Genomic DNA, 21,727 nt, shown 5'->3' on the forward strand with positions numbered 1-21,727 from the left:
CACCGCAGCACTTCATAGCAAGTTTTAACTGCTTCTTACAGGACTCCCCTAGAAGCACAGCTTTCTCCCAGGCATCATGTAGCTAGCTAAATAGTTGCTATTAATGTATATTTGTGTCTTTTTGCCAAAATCATTCCTAATGCATACAAAGAACCTACAATGGACTGATCCAAGAGAAGATATAAATGAAACTCCAGATTAAAAAGCTCAGTTAAATCAAGTTAGCAATTTTATCTCCAGGGATAACAATTTGGCCTGCAGTGATGAGCTAAGTAATACAGTTCAACACATTAAAAAAGAGATCTGTATTCAGGGTGAATGGACTGTTAGCACAGAAAAAAAAGACAGGAGACAAAAGAGATGCTGAAGAAGCTCTGCTTCCTGCCCAGAGCACACTTTCTCTCTTCATCTTCCAAAACTATCATGATCGCACATTCATCACCATCTCTTACATGTTTCCTCAGAAAGAGACAAAATAGGTCTAAAAACCTGTCATAATGGATGTTATCAAAATAAACAGAAACTCTTCTGGGTGCAACATGTTTTACATGCTTAAAACATCTACAGAAATCAGTGTCACAAAGGGGCCTCCTCTTTTGCTAGCCAGCCACTGCAATGGTAACAGCCATCTTCATCACTTCCTACCGCAGACTTCACTTCCCCAGAGTGCATTTAGCAGCGAGTCTGGACATTTCTCCTCCGACCAAAAGACAAGTCACCTTTTCTCCCCCTCCAGTGGCAGTTTCAGCCAAGCAGTTTTTCAGGAGACAGTGAAAAGTTCTCCACTGTGAGCACTGAAAGCTTCACTTAAAGTACTTTTTTTCTTGTAAGTAGCTGCATTTTCATTGATTTTTAGTGCATGTATTTTATGAAACTGTTTAAAAAAAATCTCAGAATTTAGGTTAGAGTAAGTGCATAAAATATAGGTTAGGCTATCGTGGGCTTTCTAGGGAATACCCCACTAAAGCAATTTCCTGATAGGTAGGGCAACTTTCTTCCATAAAAGCAATGATTGCTGTGCACAGATTTTCAGTGGTCTCTGGAGGTTTAAAATCACAGAAGGACCCAATTTCATTCAAAACTACCTGCTTGCTTCCTCTGAATTTTACATTGCTATCAGTTCAGACGGAAGATAGAATTGGGCAAAAGAGATGATGCTACCATTAGCAGAAAGCTTTGGTTGAATTTTGTATGTCTTACAAACATCATTTAATACTGTTGGGTTTGCTACAGAATATTTGTTTTGAGTGCGCAAAAGAGAGGATGCTTTTTTTCAGATTAAAAACTGTATTTCAAAGAAAAAAATATTGTTACTAAATGGACAAAGCCGGGGGGAGAGGGAGAAAAAGAGGTGAAAGACATTTTGTCACTTCTATTACCTCAAAGTCAGCAGTGAAAGCTTCAGTGTATCTTACCTATCTCAGGCATGCATCTGAGTAGTTTTAAAGCGGTCCTATAATATTCTGCCAATGTTTTTCCTCCTACTTCTGCTCTGGTCAAGCTACAATTTGTGCCCCCAAATGAATTCACCTCCACGGACATTTGTACCTCCTGCCCCCCTCCAAAGAGGGCGGATTTATTTGTTGGCCAAGCAGCATTCCAGTTTAAACATGCTGCAGTATCAACAGAACTCGTCCTGCATGCAATTAAAAACTTTCTGGTTGTATATGCAACTAGATGGTCAAAAAGAATTTCCAAAATCCTTCATTCCAGTTCTTCATATAACTTCTTTTGCAATGAAAGCCCTGCAACCAAAAGGACTCCCAACTCATCCTTGTGTTGCCTTCACAGGACACACTGTCCATCACACATTTCAGAAACACTATACACGATGCGGACGACAAGACCCTCTCTGGTGCCCTATCTTTCTCAAGAACTATTTCAACTCATATGTATGACCTCCAGTTTAACTGATGACTATTCAGTGACTCAGTTACAAGAAAACAGCCAGTCTCATTTCCTTTATACTCCTCCTCAAAGAAATAAATCAGTATCTCGACCGATTGAAATACTTAACTGCCAGCCATTCCGCTTTGTCCCCTCACTCCCTCACAGCAGCCTGCATGAACCCAGAGACACTGAGCTGTGATTAAACTGTAACATGTAGCACCAACAGCAATAACTAAGTGAGCAGTTTTGAACAACACGGTTCTTCATAATTCAGTAAAATACATGATTTGATTTTGTGTATATTTTTGAAAGCCCAAAGTAGCAGGGCTTTTCTTTACTAATGCAGTAACATTAGTGCTTAACGGGGGAAAGCACAGGAGAGCAATATATGGTCTACAAATAAGAGTAAAATGTGCATTCTTAATAATATGAGTTTATCTTCCTTATGAATTACCTAGGCAGTGCTTTTATTATACAAGATCCATTGTTTCTCCATCTGCAAATTACTTCCTGGATCTATTAACTAGAATGGGAGAAATGTATTTTTCAGTCTTATTCCCTAGAAAAAAAACAGAATAAATCAGTCTAAGCAGGCAAGCCTCAATTGGCAACAAGACCAAGGTATTTCAAGTATGCAATCACTGGCTCCCTGTATAACTGAAGGACTTTTTGAGGGTGGGCGCACAGAGATGAAAGGATTTAAGTGTAAATTATGCAATGATAGTACAATTCTAGAGTATTACCATGCGTTCAAGGGATTATTAGAGATCAGGTAGGATTTTTCTAGCCTTACTTCAGACACCTCCAGGGAAACATATTCTGCAATGCTCTGTAAGAGATAAAGAACAACTTGAGTACATTAAAAGACTCACAGACATAATTCCACGAGCTACAAGCTTTCTTTGTAACTCACATACCTTGAAGTGCACAACACTTCCACCACATTCCTTGCATGTCATCCTTCAAAAAATATTAAATTTCCACTCATCTACCTTGGTATTTGCATGTCCTGAATTCTCTAGTGGGGCCAAAGAACAGCAATATTACTCCTCCTTCCCCAACCTCCGCCACCACCTCCCAATCTCATTTTCCTAAGCAAAATACTTCATACTTCTATAGCTATTGAAAAAAAATCCCACGATGTCGCTGAATATGAAAGATAGGGGTGGAAGTACTTTAATATATTATTCACTCCTGAAAACTGAAAACAGTCGATACTAGTATTACATGGCAGAAGATAAACCTCTCACGTTCTCATTAAAGACACACCAATTGCTATAAAAACTCTACGAGTCATGTTTCAATCGGCACAGGGTAGTTAGCTAGCATTAAAACTGCAAAACGACCACAAAAAGCAAGGCAGCCAAATCTGCCCGAGCGCTACAACAACTCGCACAGTATCTCATCTTTCTCAGAGCCTCCCAATCACTTATGACCTGTAAGAGTTCACCTATCAAGCTGGATTAGTTTTTAAAGTTCCTCACATTTCAAATCCTTTCCTCATCACAGGCCCAAAGACAAGCGTGGCTTCAATTCTGCCTTTCCCCAGCACGACTCCAGCGAGGCTGGGATTAAATCCTGCCCGCTCAGGTTCTGTTCCAGAGCTCTGCAAAGCCAGCGGGACTCTCGGTATCAGCAGCCTTTGTGTCCTCCCGCGCAGAACTCATCAGCTGAGATACAGCTCTCCAAATCATCAATCTGCCACTCGCGCTGACAGAGAAAGGCAGGTTTTCCTTCGCTTCTCCAACTGAAACCATCAGGCACAGCATACATTAATGAGTGCCCAATCTGGATCTCTACATAAAATAATACTCTTTTCCAATTACCTCTTAAATCTTTGATCTCAAGGTCAGACCTTTCATTGAAAAGTTTCAGCGCAATTTATTTATGATGCCGCTATGAACAGTAACATTACTAAATAATTCACATTAAATATGTGACTTATTTAAATTATCTTGAATCAAAGCTGGGGCAGGAAGCACTACCTATTATTAAAGTTGCCTGACAATTCCCACTTTGAGTCAATTGCTTGCAACTTTGCCAAAATTTAAATGTTCAGGCTACAATTTTACATGTCAAGCGTATCTGCTTCAGGGTGATTTTCAGGGGACAAGGAAACAGGAATGAGTTGAATCACTTCCAAGATGAGACTATAGGAAAACACAGTGTTTTGACCACATCAAATAACCCTTACCAACTTGTGTCTGAAAAGCTCTGCTTTTAAACTGGGAGTAAGATTTGGTCTTCATGAATTTGTTTTTCCTGGTAAACAAAAAACCCTACTACCCAAATTACTACAGACTTTACACCTGTCCAGCGACTCCTTCTTTGTACTATAGTTTTCCTACACTCTCAGCACTGTCGGTTTCTACAGCCTTCCGAAGGATCTAAGCTGCACACACACACGCCTATAAACGTTGTACCAAAAAATGGACTATCCCTGTAATTACTGCTCTGAACTGAAATGCCACAAACACTGGAATTAACAGTGGGAAGTCTCTTTCCTCTGGGCACCTGAGAGGCTGCTTAATGTGAATGCAGAAAGTACAAGAATCAGACGAGAGAAGAGAGGACTAGACTTTGACATGAACTCTCATATCACAACAAGTGGAAGAGAAGAATTCCTGACTGCTATTTAGCAGTGGAAGATTCAAAGGTCTAGTAGCAGAAACAGCTTTCAGGAGGGCTAGGATCACAGTGCATGAAGGCAGCCACATAAAGAGGAATGCTACATCCAGAGAAGGAGCCAGGAGGAAAGGAGACTTACTCATCTTAGTCAGGAAACCAGGATTAAGAACAAGCATCTCTTATCTCTACTTAAGGCCATACAGAGGACAGCAATAAGCTGCTGTCTCCGCTACCCTATTAAACCAAGTGGCACAAGTCTGCCTATAGGAAGGACCAAAAAAAAAAAAAAAAAACAAAAAAAAACAAAAACAAACAAACAAACAAATCCAGTCTCAACAATGAATGATGTGGATTTCAATGTAATGTGATTTGACATTACAACTTCTGTTTTGTTCTGGGGAGAAAGGGTATTTCATTTACTATGTTAAAAGAAAGATCACACTAGCATTATTGCTGTACCCCTTCCTGAATACTGTAAACAGAATTATTTCAAAGACTCTTTGATTAGACAAGTTTTCCAAGAAGGCAGAAATTATGGCATATGATTCCTAATATTTTAACTTCCGTTCACTGTAACCTATTTCACTAGCTTTACACATCATCAGTTTAAGCATTATTGCTAATACATAACATTTAAACTCTGTCACAGAAAGAAAAAAGTTCAAGTGTCTAATTAGAAATCTATGATGGCCATTTCAGAAAGCAGAACTAAGTTTTCACCCTACATCCAATACACACAAACCACTGAAATCGCAAGTAAAGACAGAGCTCACAGACCCACCCACAGGTTTCTGTGCAGAGCAAAAAGTTTAAGGATATATTGAATCCCCACAGTACAGAATCCATTTATAGGATCCACAGCCGCATGACAACTTTGTACAACATAAAAAAAGCACAAGGAAGTCCAGTTTTCTACAGCATAAAACTAAGGGCAAATAACATTTCTGATGTTAAGCACAGTATCATTCCTATGCACAACCGAATCAACAACAGGATTATATGAAGCTTACCTAACAGCAGGAAAAGCATCTTTGACTAACACACAGAGCTATTTTTTACCCAAACCTTTGTATTTAAATGTGACAATCTTCAAAACCTCAACAGGTGCTAGAAAACCATGCCAGAACAAAAAGCAGCGAGTGGAAAAGTTTCCACAAAATATGGAGACTGAAGTCTGCATTACAACATGCTGACTTATAACCAGGGCACAGATTCACAAGGAACTCATCCGCAAAGCTTTGTGAACATAAGTGAACTCCACTTCTTCAAAATAATCAAGACACATTTCTGTCACACGTTAATAATTTTTTCTACAGGTTGTATCAATGTCTCAAAAGAATTATTCATCACTTAGAAATATCATGGGAAATGATTCCAAATTATTTCAGGTTTTTGAGCACTAGAAATCTGAAAGCCTGTGCTCCACCAGAAGAAAGGGCAGTTCAAAATAAGAATATATTCTTCTCTACATACACACATTCCTGACATAGAAAATTAGGTGAGCAGACAACACCTTTGAAAATATCAACAATAAGAAGGTATCCCATTTCAGTTCATTGAAAGATCACTACATTGGCTCATAAGTTATCAGTTAAATATAATTTTTCAGTGAGTAGAAAGGGAGGCTTGGGTAATAAACAAGTCTCATAACCACATTCAAAAAAGTCCAGAATAGTAATATACTTTAATAGATACTGTCTTTTCTGTACTGTGACTATTTCTTAGTCTTTCTAGGATTGGGTTCACTGTAGCATAGACCCCTAATATATAAGAGGCTAAAATAAAGAAATCTATTAGATTTCTTTTCCTTTTAAAAGGTAATCTTTGAGGGGTGAGATGTGGTGGAGGAGGGAAAATTTGCTTTCTGGGAGGCAAAACTCAAGGCTTTTAGTGTAGTATATTGCTATGAAACCATAAAATAGAGATTCCTACTGTTACATATAAGCTGTAATTAAGATCTTCTTCATAAAGCTTTATCAAAAATAGATTAAAGGTTTCTGTGTGGTGGTTTTTTTTTAAAAAAAGAAAGAGAGCAAAAACCTTGATTCATTCGGGCAGAACGGTTGCACACCACAGCCAAACTCCTGCACTCGCAAGCATTCAGCTCTTCTGTGCCTACTTCAGCGCTCCGCAGGTGAGCTAGACCTTCTCTCTGCTGCGTCCCACCCTTTGGGCCACTTTCAGAGTCCTCACATGGTTGTTTACACCTTATTTGCTTCCCAGAAGTAGTTGCCGTAACTCCGCTAACTCAGAGCGCCCTTCAGAGCATTGCAAACCTCCTAAATTGCCAAGCTGCAATTAAGAAGTTTGCCTCCCCATGTTACTACAACTGAGAAGCATTAACAATCATTACCAGTTATTCATTCTCACCACATTACAATTAGCTCTTTTTATTTATAGAAAATTATTTAAAAAGCACTTCCGGAACTGATATTAGCCCAGGTTGCCAGGCATTCCAGTCTCCCATGTCTACTTTTCAAGCTTTTATTACAACAATAAAAAAATATGCAACAGATTAATTTTCATAAAGAAATTCATTCTTTACTTGCATCATCCTTGAAAGCTATTCTCCTATAAATAAGCCATTTGTTCTCAACACATGAGTAACAGCAGAGAAAAATATGTTGCTCTCTGTATTCTTCTGGAATCTATAAAGCTCGTCTTCTGATAAAAGCCACTATTAATAGAGTCCCGTCATCATCAGGCACTGGAAATGTTCCTTCAGACATCACCACTCTCACTTTTAGAGCGGGTGGACCAGACTTGCTCCACTTTTTGCACTTTGCCACACTTGCAAGCTACAGTACATCCAAACACACAATTCATTCTAGTTAGCCATATGTCCTAATCTACCCAGCATAGTCCACCTTCTTAAAGAAAGCAACTGCAGGAATAATCAGGACTCCAACAAAGACTTCAGCAGAGCCTCCACGACAGCCTGTGTATTAATCTTGCCACCACTTGCAGGGAGACTAAAACTGCTGAAGATGAAGTCTAACAGGAATACTTCAGCCTGTTTTGCGACCAAACCCTGTATCACAAACTTCTTTAACGCTAGACTGAACTTTCAAGCAGCCATTTAACATGAAAACTAGGGAGCTATTACAAACTACTACTGTTCTTGTAAGTTATACCGTAGATTGAAGTTGCTCTTTTTCCCTAATAGCTGGACCACTCCTGTCTGAAAGGGGAAAGAATCTGCAGAGGTGCTTAAGGGTGGGAGGAAATTATTTTTCAAAACCCCTTGAATATGAGGATTCAAAAACAACAATAACCCTCCACAGATCTTCTGAATGTTTTTCAGAGAAGAAAACATACATACCATATACCTATACCTACATATACACACCAGCACAATTCCTGCTGGTTTCTTGATGCCTGTTCCTGTTAACCCATCAAATCCTAGACAGTCTTGCAAAGCAGTGAAGTCACTCTCATGAACATATCCGCTCACATTTGAAAGTGAAATACATTCTCTATCATTCAACATAATAGTACTTTTCTAAAAATCATTGTGACGCAGCCAGAGATAATATAGCAGTCCAAAAAGAAAAAAGTTATCTGAAGTAGTCCACTACAGACATCAAAATTATCATATTTGCTCTACTCATTGTCTACCTGCAAGTTGTGTATATACCTCCAGACAAAAAGAAAATCAACATTATACTCATCATGACAACCTTTTCTTCTTGTATTATTGTAGCTACCTAACAAATGACTGTACCTTGTTTGTTGTGACATATAGCTGTACTATTTCCTCTCTCTGCCAAAAAGTCCTACCTAAAAAAAAATACTGATTAATAGAATCAGCCACCCAGAATGTTTATGGACCATTTCCAATCTCTTCTTTGAATCAAAGATGATCTCAGCATAAGAGAACAGCAGCAGCTCTCTACACACCCTTGAGCAATAATTCAAAGTTTGATACACAGGATCCGCTCTCTTTGATCCGTGCTCTCTGGGAAAGGCAAGGGGACTAGAACTTGAACTTCTCAGTTCCAAGACTGAGAGTAGGATTCACCTCAGCTGAATTTGAGCTGTAAGACCTTGGCATCTAGCTAAAGCTAATGAACTAGGCTTCTCCTACCACAAATGGTGAATGACAGAATCATCCCAGAGGGTCCTCTTTCTGTTCACCTTATCCAAGAGCCCAACCGAACAAATTACGTAAAAACAAAACATGAAACAGAAGGAGACCATGGTCAACAAGGACAACCACATATAAGTTGTTTGCTGGAGGAACAGTCCTGCCAGAGAGCTCTCCTTTATGAAAATCACTTGCTATTCTCTTCTAATCCAAAAACTGGGATTGCCAAAGTCTCAGGAACTGTTTTAAAGCTGTGGCAGCATTATTTTTCTAGTGTTTCACAGCATAAAGAGGATTTCATGTCCTCTCCAGGATCATCCTGTGCTAAAATCCAGAAACTGAAGCCTGGCCCTGTGGGATTCACTCAATAACAATTCTCACTTTTCTCTGAGGATCTATATGGCTGAAATCAATTAGCATTTGCTACAAACGTAACATAGCAACAGCCGACAAGCCCCTGTTTGATGCAAATCACTGTAGTTCTTCTGATTTAAAAGAACTTTACCAAATTTCATCAGCTATAACTCTCACAGGGTGCTTCTGAATAGCTCTCTACAACTAGGGAGGTAAGATCATAAGATTTGAGTGCCAGGAACAGTAAGTGGTCAATACAATTTGTTATCCTTTTTAGGACTATTCACCACTTTATTTCTCTTGTTTTCAGAGGGAAGAAAAATGGGTCTCAATATATGAAAACTGTCACCCAGAAATGGTGGGTGGAAAGCTGTCCTGAAGCCATAATCTTTGAGATTTGATTACTACAGCAGCAACAAATACCCACTCATAAAATAATCTTTATCAAGTTCCCTGACATTTTTTATTGTTTTTAAACTTGTGCAAAGGGACAGCATGCTGTGTGAAGCAGCACTTCCTGTTGATTTGTTTTGTGTTAATTACAGCATAATTAAAAAGGGGAGTCTTTATTCCAGTCAACTACCAGGTGTTCTAGCAGAACAAACAGGAGACTTCACATCTCTGAATGCCACTGCCAGCGTCACTGGGGAACGCTGACCACATTTAAATACAGATACACATTTAGGGAGGAAAATCCTACCGTTATGATCAAAAAGGGAAGGGGTGGGGGGAACCCATACACACAACTCCTACTGGGAAGACGCACGATTTTAGTGGTATAGCTGCTATTGCTAGGACATAAACACCTACCAGGTCTTGGCATTACAAGATTTAAGTTTGCTAATATACCTCAAAGCTTGAAGAAAACTGATATAAAAGCCAGCAGTGAAGAAAATAGCTTAACAGCATTTTATTACATAAAGGAACAGGAAAATTGAAATATTAATAAAATATTTGTTGCATTGACTGCTGATGAACTAAATAGCAGTACAATTTCATGAATATCAGTTGGACTGCATTAAAGTTTAGAAGTCCCCCCCACACACACCCCATAATTACCTTTATGCTTGGCTTAATCGCACAGCTCAATTGGAAACTCCAGCCCCAAATCCCGTACTGCAACAATGCCCTGAAGGGCAAGCTATCAGCACACCAGCAGCCCATCACAGTTAAATTCAAGAGCTAACAAAGATCAAGGAAGCAAGCAGTCTCCCACATCACCAGAGCCACAAGCAAAATACACTATGGTAAAAATTACTTGATTGGTAAAGGTTATACAAGAAAGTCCAAAAAAAGATAAAACTGAAATTCTTAACTTTAACTACCTGTTTAAAAATATCCATTATTTTAAATGCAGAGCCAGTTTTCTTTCTTCCTGCCAATACTGACAGCCCACTGTGAGAATTAAAGGAAAGGTATAAACTCAAAAAGGGGAGAATTCAAGTGACCTACTACATGTTAACCTGGCAAAAAGCACATGCCAACTGAACTGTTACGGCCTGGTTCCAGGCAGAGACTGACGGATCCTGGAAACGCTGTCAAATTACTAACACAGTCTGCTTCTGCCTGAGCACCGAACCCTGCCGCGCTGCAGCTCTTCACTCTGCCTTCATCTCAGGAACTACTTGAGGCACCTGAATAATCCCACTTAAGACTGAGCTCTCAGTTTAAGCTGAAGTGCTCTATCTCCTTGCTGCTTTCACACAGTTTATTACTGATTGCATCTCAGGTAACCATGAGCAGATACTTTTTTTGTACAGCGTACAGAGACCACTCACTCCTTTTTTTCCCCTCAGTCACTCACTGCAAGTACTGAAAAAATATTTATAATTCTGCAGGTTGAGAAGTGGCCAGTGCGATTCCTGATACTCCTTAAGTAACCAATCTTTCAGCAGGTTTTAAGACAGTTATGTAAAGAAAAATAAGAAATGTCTATTATATCAATTGGATTCCCAGGAATTCAAATTCTTCTTTCAATTTCAAATGGGTGTATTGAAAATCTTTGCATCACCAAATTCTAAATGTGAAACTACAAATTTCAATAATCTCATTTATACATTTCAATTCATTGATAATAATTATTTTCAATAGATGCAACTAAGGCAACTGTTTGTTCAGGAAGCTACTTCACTTCATGCTGCACACCAGACAGTCAACTTTCAACCTACAGTAGTTGGCCTTAGAGTATATATCCTTACCAAACATGATAAAAAATAAGTTATTTGAAGATTAGAGTATAACAACACTGCAGAACCCATTGTAACTTGGAAACATATTGTGCTTACTGGAAACTGCCAATTCTATATAATTTAGTACTGTTTGTAAGTTACATCAGCATGCATTTTTATTATTATTATGCTTTGTAACCAATCATCTTCAGATGTTCTTCCTAGCTAAGTAGGTTGTGAATCAGAGACAGCCAGGAAAGAAAAACTGTAGCAATGTGATACTGTAGGAATTATTATTAAGACATCAGTTGAACAGCTGCTTTTGGTTTCGACTATCATTTACAAAGGTAAGCCCATCTTACATGCTAAGAACACAGTCTGGTTCATTATTCTATTTGGTGCCCTGTGTTAGCCACACACAGTCCACTGAAAGCATAACCTGACACAAATTGTTCCACAGCTGGAAAAGAAGTAAGGCCCCTCTCATTTTACATAGACTTAAAACAAGAGGAGTCACCTGGGGACTGCCAAAACTACTAACTTGCTAATCACTCACTCATTCTGAAGGAGCACTTATGCTCAGCTGTTCCAAAATGAAAGTAAACAGGAAAAATAACCAGAAAGACAGTTTAACACTGCATTTAAGAAGAGGAGAGAGAAACTTTTAGCAGAAAAGCAACTCTTGTCAAAAGGGATTTAGGCAAAACCTCCCTGAATGACACTGAACAAGCCTCCGAGCCACTGCAGCTGTGATACCTATTCACTCTAAAAGCAAAGAACTGGTTTCAGCTAACTGTTGCTATGATCTTTTTTCCCCGCAGATCCTCAACTTTCCTAGGCTTTCTGAGAATAAAACAGTACAGGTTTAAAAAGTTCTTTTCCAAAGTGTGAATATAGGTAGACAGACTGATAAGCTTCAGAGGCTGTCTTGGGACCTAACACAGATAGACTGATGGGTCCTATTATCTAGAGAATAATGCCAGAAAAGGGATTTGCACACCAGGACTTGCTTTAACAGGCCAGAACTACAGTGCCTGGATGCTAATCAGCTCCCAATTAATGTCAAAGCATGCTGGCCCCAAGAATAGATCCAGTACCACTTATCAGTAGCAACTCTGCAAAGAAGAAATGTAATAATCACCCAAAGCGAAGCTCACCGCTGTATCCCCACCATGCTGATGTCAAGGACAAATATACTTTTCATTACAATAAGCATTTTGGGGAGAGTCCATCTCCATCTTTAATAATAACAGGTGGACTTAGTATTTGGGGACTCTTGATTATCCTCAGTACTAAATAATGATATACTCGCATTCAGGTGTGAATAATTCCAACAGCCTTAGTATTGCTTCTCAATTGTCTGTTTTTTCACAAACGTCCTCTAAATGTAATTTTCCAGTAACTACTCACAGAGGAAAAGCAGACCCTAAAATCACAGGGACATTTGCTAGCAACATCTATATCTGAAGTTTTTGCAAGACAGCAATATGCCTGCTAAAAGAAAATAAAATGGCAAGCACACATGCATGATAGGATTATTTGATTCAATACAATATAAATTAGGTCAGACTCCTCTTTGGAGAATTCCATGTCAAGAACTAGGTGGTCCACTAAATTTCTATTCATTTGCCTTTGGGCTTGGGGAATTACAAAGACTCTCAAGAAACTACGTTCCTCTACCCACAAGAGTAATCATTATTTGCTGGAAAAAAAAATCTCTCAAGTGCAGCTGCTTGACAATATCTGGAGACTGGAGAAATCTTCATATAATGAAAAGAGCAGCTGATAAATCTGGGCGTATATACACAAATACATAAAATTCAGTACAGAACAAACCAGTAACAGTGCTTTTGTGTGCCTCAGTATCACACTGCCCTATTTTTTTTTTCCTACACCTTAGACATTGCTTGAAGGAAAGCGCAACTGGATCCTCATTAAACGAGCAGTAATGGAATGACAGGAAAAGCACTATCCATAGAAAGGGCAAAGGATTAGAGGCTGAAAACTTTGCCCTGCATCTGCTCCATGACACTCGTGTTTAAGAACACTGTACAACTAAAAGCCTGTCCACAGAGTTGCCATCATTTCTGATTTTGTGAGCCACCTACTAAATCTGCATGCCTCCAAGGGCCACAAGACCAGGCCAGCTACAAACAAATAAGAAGAGGACTAGATCACAGCAAGACATGACAAGCAGCCTCTCAGAGGTCCTCTTGCTCCACTGCAGATGTATTTGTTAGAATACACAGCTGGGTCTGAAAAGCTAGGTCCCTGATAACTGCTTCCCTGCAGCTGGCAATGCAAAACCCTACAACCTCTCCACATGCACAACTGCCATCCCAGGGCCTGAGCTTCTCTCAAGCTCCTCAAAAAGCCACATACAGATTAAGTGACAAAAGCTGACAGGTCTCTCTCTGATGTGGTTCTTCAAAATGGTGCACATTTTGAAACAGATCCATCACTGGAAACAGGTTGCACAGACCCCACTGTACCCTGCACGGCTCACGCCAGCAGATTCTAATGGAGGACTTGCATGCAACAACCACTGCAAATAAAGAGACAATAGAGAGTTTTCATGGTAACTGTTTTTACACAAGATCTTACAGTGTTTTTTGATTAAACAGTTTAGTGCTCTTTCCAAACAGAAGAAAGTGAAGTTTTCATATTGCACAGTTAAAAACATATGAACATTGCTTATACCTCATAACATTTGAAAAAGTTTGATGGCTGTGCAGGATTACATACACAGATGACATTGCACATGGTAACATGGCAGCTTTTCTCTAACTCACAATACTGGGTTTACTTACTTCTACTAAGATAGGACAATTCTGCTGCTTTTAAGCAGAAATGGAAAATTGATTTATAGATGAAATTCTTAAACCAGGGCCATGAAATGTAATTTTGCTGCAGCTAAACTGGGCAAAATCCAGTGTTATGGGCAAAGTACAGAGTTAAAGGTTCTCTATGTGTCAACTTCAAGTATGAAATTGAACATTTTTAATTAATTACTCTAAATATGCTCTTCATTCTACTCTACCCAAATAGTCATAATAAAACACAGCTACTGATGAAGTCAAGCACTCCCTTACAAAGGCCAGCAAATTTGCAGAACAGCACTTGAGGTCTAGATTCATAAAATCCTAATGAGTATCTACTCTAATAGCCATGTAATTACATGGAATACATTTTCAAATAGTAGCATATATATATAGATAGATAGATACACACACACACACACACCCATCACAATGAAAATTTAGACCGATTTTTTTGCCAGTTGAAGAGACTTAAGTGACAACCTGGAAGAACCGAGATCTGTGTTCAACCCCCAGAAATGAATAATTGCAGCAAGGACTTTGAACTCCTTCCCGCATTACAATATGATTCAATCTTGCACTGAAAATACATCAACATACTCAATTCCATCATTTTGGTCCCAGACACCAAAATTGTTTTCATTTTTTAATCCTGTGATTGCTTTCTTGGAAGTGCCCACCTGTCCCTGTGTGCTGTACAGGTGCCTGCAGGTGCCTGACAGTTCAGAAACACTCTCCTGGAACCAAACATGTAGAAGTTCCTGCTGCTACATTAAGTATTGCAAGAATTTACATTCTATTTTGGGAGCCATCTCCTACCTCTCTCTGCCTCATTTTCCTCTCTATAAAAGCAAGATAATACAGAACCTATTATCTCATGTATCCGATGTGCACATAAATGCCTTAAAGATAGAGAGGTAGGCAGTAGCATAGGAATGGAGCTATGGAAGCACTGACGACAAGCACTGCCAAATAATACCAACTAGTACAGGACACATATGAGACCACATAATAACATATTTCTCTTCCTAAATAACTGGCTGATCAGGAGTACTGTAATCTAGCAACTCTGATTAACTTTGCAAGAATGCTTGGGTACTGCTTGTAAAAATGAAGTTGTTACCTTGACTAAACATTGACCTGTACAGTTAGTTTTAACCATTAAAATCTTGACTAAATTGACTTGGAAAGTTGATTTGAACAAAAATGTTTAGAAAGTCTTGGTCCTCTTTACTAGTATTTGTGACCCCTTTAAAATGTGAACACAACTGTGAAATCTGAGGTTCCCCCTCTGTTAACATTGGGAACCAATATTTAAATAAGTAGCTTGGCTGTTGTTGAATTCCATACGAACATCTTGCAAAGTCTCAAATCCGAAACATTTAAAAGAAAAAAAGACTTGTTAAAGCTAAAGGATGAAAGGGGAAGGTCAAACCTTTCTGTATTTTGCTCAAGAACCTCAGAAATAGGTCTCTCAAAAGTACTAAAAGAGACTCACAAGATTCATGGCTTAAAACAATTATTCTGATATACCTATGCAGAAGTCTTTCAACGTATGGCTGTGAACTCTGGCTTGCCCACAGAACCAAGCAGGCCAACTACCTCTGGACAACACATTCCTTCTCATATCACTACTTTTGAAGCCCTAGTAGCAGCTACTTGAAGCCAACATCCTCCACTACTGGTGTCACTTCATCATGTGGGGCCATTGGTCAAAGGACATACACAGGGTCTTTCACAAGCTGAGCTAAAAAATAAAAAAAAATAAAAATTAAAAAAAAAGGGAGGAGGAGAGAAGAAAATCAATTTCAATCCTCCTAAGATGAAACCAGTGATGTGTGCAGTCACTGAAGTCCCAAAGGTAATCCTACAAGAAAACATGATGGTGTCCTCCATCACAGTGCTAAGATGCATTAAAGTGCAGCAAAACTGGCTATGAGATAGAGTCCAAGATCAGCATCTATATAAAAACACTCCAAACAATAAATCTGAACTTCTAGACCAACGTGGACAGTGTATTTTAAATTCGTAATGATAAAAAGAGGTAAGGACAAAGGAGCAAGAAATCCCGTGTTTCAGGGAGATGCAGTATATATGACTAGAGAGATTAACCACAATTGCAGCACTAATTCCACCTACAGTTTGATTTTAGAAGTCCAGAAGTGTACTTTTTAGCTTAGTACCTAAATTTCCTTTTTCACATATCAACTGCATTTAGTACAAGGGCAAACATAAAACATACAAACGGAAACAAACTGGTGATAACTTCCCTCTTTCATTATTTTTGAATACAGCAGCAAGGAGCAGATTGATACTGGCCTTGTTAGGAGGAGGGGGAAAAAAAAGAGAACAAACAATACAACCTTCAGTAGTTAACACAGTGCTGCGTCTTGCAACGGAAACATACTGTGAAACAGCTTGCGAGATAAGCTTCATCAACGATAAGTAATTTTTATTCCGTTTGAGTGGTTGAAAACAATAAACGTGATTAAGTGTTTCAGACATGCATTGAGAATTTAGACAAATGGCAAAGAGATCCAAAGGCTGAGCTTCTAAAACTACTTTGGGCAAAGACCTGAAAACCAGCTCACTGCTTTGAAATGCACAATAAAAACAGAAGTTTACAGCGGAATTAAGACTTCCCCTTCATCCGCGAGCTCCAGAACTGTCCGACGCCCAAACAAGCCTGGCTTCTGCTGCTCGGACACCCTGCGGTCCCAGTCCCCCACCTCGATGTCACCACGTGCATCGTGCGAGCGTTGAGGGTATCAGTCACCACAAAGGATGGCTCCATTGGGTGAAACGCCCCACGAATACGAAGCAGAAAGGTGACTCACGCTGCTGGGGAGTTACAAGCCCTGCACCGTACCCAGCTGGTCACCGACCACCTCGGTCACCGCCATCCTAGCCCAACCTCAACACGTGCCCCTTCGCGCACCCTCCCGCACACCATCACTCAGAAGCAGTTGCGTTTGAACTTTTAACTAATTCAGTAGTGTATCCTAAGACACTGCTGGTAGCTCCGTGGCCATGCCCACGGAAAACTCCAGTGGGGTTTCGTTTTTCAGACTAAAGAATAGGAAACTCCAAGGGCCAGAGGGGCACCCGCGGCACCTCACCGAGGTACCGCCACTTTTTCCACCCACTTCTTTGACCGCGAGCGGGACCCGGGGGCTCCTCCTCGAAGACCAGACGGCGCCTGAGGCGGGGCTGAGGAGCCCCCAGAGCCGGGAGGGCGAGCTCGCCCCGTCCCCGTCCCCCCCCCCCCTCCGACCCCGGCACGGCGCCGCGGGGACCCCCCGCTCCGGGCGCCATTTCGCGCCGCTCCTCAGCGCTCCGGCGCGGCGCCCCCCACCGGGCCACCAACGGCCGCGGCGCCCCCGCGCAGCCAGGGTGGAAGCGGCACCTCCAGCCGCCGGGGCGGGGGAAGGCAGCGGCTCCAGCGAGCCGAATCGGCATTAACGGGCTGGAGACCCGGCTGGGCGCAGCCCCCGGAGCGCCCTGCCCTGCCCTGCCGCCCCGTGCGGGGCTCTCGGGGGAAGATGGCCGGGAGCGGCCGTTGGGTCGCGCGCGCGGCGCTTCCGCGGGGACCGGAGGGTCGCGGGGGTGGGGAGCGCTCAGCCGCGTCGCGCCCGCGGGTCCCGCTCCCTTCTCGGCCTTTTTTAAACCCCGGGGGGTCAAAGAAGCCGCTTGCGCCCTGGGACTTGGCCGCGAGGGGGGAAAGGAGCGCGCAAGTTGCCGCGACTTGCGAGACACCTCGGCCCTTCCCGCCCCGCCCGCTCCGGAGGGACGTGAGAGGACGGGCAGAAACTTGCGCCGGGGCGCAGCTGCCCCCCCAGCGTGGGGGGGGGGGGGGGGTTTCCCGGGCAGCAGCGGCGGCCCCCGGCGCGCACCCGCCCCGAGGAGGGGCGCCCCCCTCCGCCCGCCTGCCGCCGCGGGGAGCGCGGAGCCGGCGCCCTCACCTGCCGCCCAGCGAGCCCTCTCCGCCTGGCATTCCTCTGCTCCCCATCGTGGGCGCAGCAGCTGCTGTTATTCCTTAGGATACACATGGCTCGTCCATGCTGGGAGAGCCGCCTTCCCGCGCCGCCTGCCCTCTCCGGCCCCCGCCAGCGCGGCGCTGAGGCCAGAGGGAGGGGAAGAGGGAGGCTGCCGATGAGGGGCCGGTCTCCTCCTCCTCTCCGCGGGCTGGGGGGGCTCGGGAGAGAAGGGGGCGGCCGGCGAGGGGAGGGGGCGGCGAGCCGGCTGGCAGGGAGGGAGGGAGGCGGCGCGTCCGTTCGCCCCCAGCCGTCACTGGCCCCGCGCAGGGGGGGTCCGGGCAGCCCCTTCCGTGAGGCGGCGCAACGCTTCGCCGCGGCGGCGAGGCAGTGAGGCGGCGCCGGGGAAAGGGGACCCGGGGCGGGGGGGGGACGTTAGCGGGGCGGCCCCGGGCCCCGTGGGGAGCCCCCCGGGCGCCGCCGCCACGCTAACGCGGTGCTTTTCTCATGGCTTCTCTCAGTCACCCGTGAAAATTTAATGAGGCGTTTAGGGCCGTTACCGTCGGAGTCAATGGGGGAAGCATGCTCAGCCTCCCGCACTCGCTGCCCAGCCAAGGGGTCCGCTGTCGCAGGCGGATCAGAAGTCACCGAGAGGCTCCGCTTTCGACACAAAATTCACGACCCATTAAACTTATTCTGCGGTAACAGCTTCTTTACAGACGGAGACCCGCGGAAAGGAGACTGTCACACACTTCCTGAGGGGACACACACACAGAAGAGGCACATTGGTGAGGTTACTGCTATTTCGCCAGCATCATCTCCAAACAAGGTGTAAAAGCAGTCCTCCTCCAGCTAACTGGGGTAAATTACAAAGAAAAAGCTTTCTGTAGCCTCCAGCCAAATCCGATTCCCCTCCCTAACACAACTGGCAGCATCTCCTTTGGCTCACATGGAAGAGGGCTCAACTCATTACCAAGTACCCGATCCGACCAGAAATTATGAGCAAGATGTTACGCAGGGACACACACATCCAACCGCGGATGTGCGCTCTTCGAGATGACAGTCAACAGACCCACGACCAAGATGCTCACGAGGTAGCAAGATGTCTACAGGTTATTTTTCCCACAACTGACAGAAGACTGTGAGCCGATGTGGCAACCTGCTTAACAGCCCATCCGAGAGCTGAGGCAAACGCTGAATGAACAGCATTCACTGGAAGTGCGCGCAGAGATCAGATAGCACTAAAATATTTTCCGTTTCATCTTCAATTATTCTTTCCATAGCACATTACATAGTAAGCATAAAAGACAGCCATCTAATAACCTTTACGATGCAACAAAAATGCATTTCAAAAGTCATACTACATTTAGTAAAAGTAGTTGGTGGAATGGAGACTTTTACTATAGAAATAGTCTTCAATTCAATTAATTACAGAAATGAAAGGTGGGATTATCAATTGAACCCACTTATTTCCTCTAATGTGGATAAGAAAATTTAAGTTCTACAGCAATAAACTGATTAATTGCAGCAATATTCCCCACTTGTGAGGATTTAATCATCTCAAGATGACACAGAATTTAAGGAAGTAACAAGTCACCATTCCACTAGGAAATAAATGGCATGATATAGATGGCATTTGGCTATGCTTGCTTATAAGCATTAAGTCCAATAAAATATTTGTGATTCTCAGTTCCCAAAAGACATTTTTTGTTGGGGAGATAGTAAATGAACTGCTCTTCACTCTTGTCCCATTACACTCTGTAGAGAGGTTGCATTTACCATGTTGCTGGCCTCTCTCCAGTCCTGCAATTTCCCAGAGAGGTGCTGGTTGTTGATTAACAGGAGAAGGAACTTCAGATAAATGTAAACTCCATTCCCATCTCTGAATTTTATGGATGCAAGTCATACTTGCTAACATTTTTTTTTAAAGGAACATACTAGCTCTCAGATTGTAATATGAATGCAAATGAACTTGTAATTATACTATGCAATTTTCTACTTAAAAAAACTATGAAAATAGAACAGACCTGAAGAATAATATGAATTGCAGTTCTTCATTGTGTTCCTTCGTTATGCTGGAGTTGCCATAAGCAATCTGCTCTCTTAATGCAAAATATTTTTAGGCTATAACTTTCAATACGGATTCTCACAGGAGAACATTTATATGGTCACAGTCCCTCCTCCCTCAGGAAGAACATTACCAAGAAGCAAAAAAGCAAGAATTTGATGTGAGGACCTCAACAGTCTCCCTTTGCCTTTATCTGTGAGGTTTATTTAAACTCAACATTCCTTTGTTTTCCATTCTGATGATGTTTTATACCACCACAGATTATGTGATAAATACTAAATATATATAATTAAGAACAGTATATTATATACAGTGTGTATATACAAATATTTATAAAATATAAATATTTTATATTTATATATATAAAGATAGCTTTGTAGGCCAAATAAATCATTTTCAATAACCACTGACCAGCTGAAATAACTGAAGATACAAGCCTAAAAAGGTGGTTCTCTCAACTGCTTTTCAATGTATGAAACCTCTGCAGCACTTTATCTCTTACCACTTACTAAAATAACTAAAAGGAAAGCAATAGCACCTTGGTTCTGTATTAGATTCAAGCTAATAGGACAATGATCATCAGCTCTTTGAACCCGTCCCTACGTCAACTAACATGTACCAGAAAGCTTAATGTTTCAACCAAGACCACTGCGTAAGCTGTTCAAAGAATCTCCTCAAACTAACACTGAAATCCCCACACTTTGATTTTTAGTAATCTATTCTATTACACAATTTACAGTAAGATTTGCTGTTGCTAGTAAGCTGCAGTAAGAAGTACCCCACTAAGCAAAAATGTTCACTTAAAGGTAAGAGTTAATTCACAGGAGAACCTCCTGTTCAAGTTTTTTGACTCCCTAAGACAAGCATATTCAGGAAACTCAGCCTTTACTTCATACCTTAAGTTAATCAGCCTCAGCTAAGCCTAGGTGAGCACACAGGCTACAAATGGAGCTGGTTTCCTTTCAGAACAGACACAGATGAGGACCATTTGCTGCAAGATGCATCTCAAGAGCTTCCCTCCCTAAAATCTGCTCTGGCAATACAATTTTTTAGCATTCTGCTGACCCAGAAGAGGGTTTTCTCTTACTCCACTGAGTTTTGTCCAGCTGTGTGTGTATTAATTGAAACATTAAGGTGGTAACCACACTATAAAGCTAGTATTAGCCTGCATAAGTGGTAAATCACTAAGCCATAAAACCTGTAGGGTTCTTTTCAGTGCACACATGTAACATCCATTGGTAAGTGGATATCTTTCCTATTTTTATTTCTAACTTTGAGATAGAAAAATTTCATTAAACTAGTTCATATATCTGGAGCTGTGCCAATTATAAAGGGCTAACCAACAATATTACTGAGAAATTAAGATGTTTCAGAAGGAGCTTTAGGTGACTCTTTCAAAGACTCTAGAAGTGAGAGAGATTTGTCACCCTCGATTCAAGTTTGATTGTGGAGAGAGTACTGAAATATCTGAAAAGAGAATCAGCCATTATTTCTGCTATTAACTTTTTACTAAAGCACAGAACATGTAGACTACCCCCTGCCAACTGAGTTCTCAGAGCATCAGCTTCCTCACAAAGCCACTCTTCCCATTTACTGATGCTGTAGCCCACAGCATGATCATCTCAATCACTCTGGAGAGACTCAACATGAATAGCTCCTCACACAATAGCAGTCTGAGTTTAATAAGCTTCTCTAAGGCAATTAGGTACTAAATGAAAATAATACCTGCTGCATTATCT

At 41.8% G+C, this 21,727-nt stretch overlaps 1 protein-coding gene across 4 annotated transcripts in view; it reads right to left on the minus strand.

Annotated features, from left to right (window-relative positions):
- The window catches only part of DAB1 (DAB adaptor protein 1), a 169,152-nt gene extending 150,988 nt beyond the window's left edge, over window positions 1-18,164 (minus strand). The window contains exons 1-2 of one of the 4 annotated variants that reach the window (XM_064516260.1): window positions 17,909-18,164; window positions 2,634-2,719 (exon numbers count right to left, since the gene is read on the minus strand). The gene's annotated coding sequence lies outside the window, so the exon portion shown is untranslated. The remainder of the gene's footprint in view (window positions 1-2,633; window positions 2,720-17,908) is intronic. The other 3 variants (XM_026105178.2, XM_026105204.2, XM_026105194.2) reach the window with 3 other exon arrangements.
- Window positions 18,165-21,727: the final 3,563 nt, after the last annotated feature.

Source organism: Dromaius novaehollandiae, chromosome 8, assembly GCF_036370855.1.
Source record: "Dromaius novaehollandiae isolate bDroNov1 chromosome 8, bDroNov1.hap1, whole genome shotgun sequence".
Classification (NCBI taxonomy): domain Eukaryota; kingdom Metazoa; phylum Chordata; class Aves; order Casuariiformes; family Dromaiidae; genus Dromaius; species Dromaius novaehollandiae.